General features: G+C 56.7%; 1 protein-coding gene across 1 annotated transcript in view; it reads right to left on the bottom strand.

The window, feature by feature from the left end:
* The window catches only part of PIAS4 (protein inhibitor of activated STAT 4), a 33,119-nt gene that overhangs the window by 1,841 nt on the left and 30,118 nt on the right, over nt 1-1,160 (bottom strand). The gene's annotated exons all lie outside the window — the stretch shown is intronic.

Genomic DNA, 1,160 nt, shown 5'->3' with positions numbered 1-1,160 from the left:
AAAAAAAAAAAAAAAAAAAAAAAAAAAAGAAGGGGACATGTACTCTCTGAGGCCAGTGAGCAGCAGACCCCAGGAGGTATTTTTTGCCCTATGTCTTGGCCTCCCCACCTGTAGGATGAGTGGAGGGGAAGCCAGGGGTGTCTGAAGAGAGGTCCTGTGGCTGGCTGTGGTAGCCACGTGGGCCCCAGCCCCTGTGTGCTGTCAAGGCTGCACCTGCTCCCAGGTGCTTCTGACCACGTCGCTCTGCGGCTAAAGGGTCATATAGGATAGAGGCCTTGTCCTGCCCTGGGCCACCCTGAGGCCTCTCCCCCATGCTGCTCAGAGATAGTTACCCTAGGTACAAACACAGCTCCCTGCCTACAACTTCTACTCACCTTCCAAAGCCAAAGTCTACGCTCCCTTTCCTCTCTGCCATGAAGGAGCCAGAGCAACACCAAGGTGTGTACCTGGACTGCCTTTCTACTGCCTCCTAGAGGAGGTCCCTAAAAGCAGAATACCCAGCTCAGGGCCAGGGACAGACCCTTGTGGAAGGAACCTATGAACCAGGATCTCTCCTCCAGGAAGCCCATGCTCTGACCATGTCAGTCCCTGGAGCTGTCACAGTCTTGAGCCTGAGCTACCCGCTCCAGGCCTGTGGGGGAGGTGGGGAGCAGCTGCACAGCTGCCAGGCTGAGAACAGAGTGTCCATTCAGGGCCAGCCCACGTGCAAGGCACCAAAGACCTCCTCACTCCATCCCCAGGCTGTAAGCATAGAGGCAGCAGCTTGGCCCTGCTGGGGAGTAGACCCAAGCTCAGGGTTGGCCTGATCCAGGTTCAAGTCTCAGCCTACCACCTGTAAGCTGAGGGTGGTCCGCAGGCATGATTGGCTCTTACTAGCCTTGGTTTCCTTATCAGTAAAGTAGGGAACACCACAGGCCCACCTGCTGGACAAGGACACAGGCCTGAACGAGGGGGCCCACCTGAGGAACAAACCCATATCCCCATTGCCAAGCTCAGCAAGGGCTGAGGACTTTGCCTGCTACCTTGGCATTATCTGCCCCCTCTGTTAAGAAGAGGAGCTCAGGCTCGGCGCCTATAGCTCAACCGGCTAAGGCGCCAGCCACGTACACCTAAGGTGGCGGGTTCGAATCCCCAGCCTGGACCCGCCAAACAACAATGAC

Source organism: Otolemur garnettii, unplaced genomic scaffold (genome assembly GCF_000181295.1).
Source record: "Otolemur garnettii isolate 467f Iridium unplaced genomic scaffold, OtoGar3 scaffold00029, whole genome shotgun sequence".
Lineage (NCBI taxonomy): Eukaryota > Metazoa > Chordata > Mammalia > Primates > Galagidae > Otolemur > Otolemur garnettii.
Note: the sequence above shows the minus strand (reverse complement) of the source record. Positions and strands in the feature narration are given on the sequence as shown.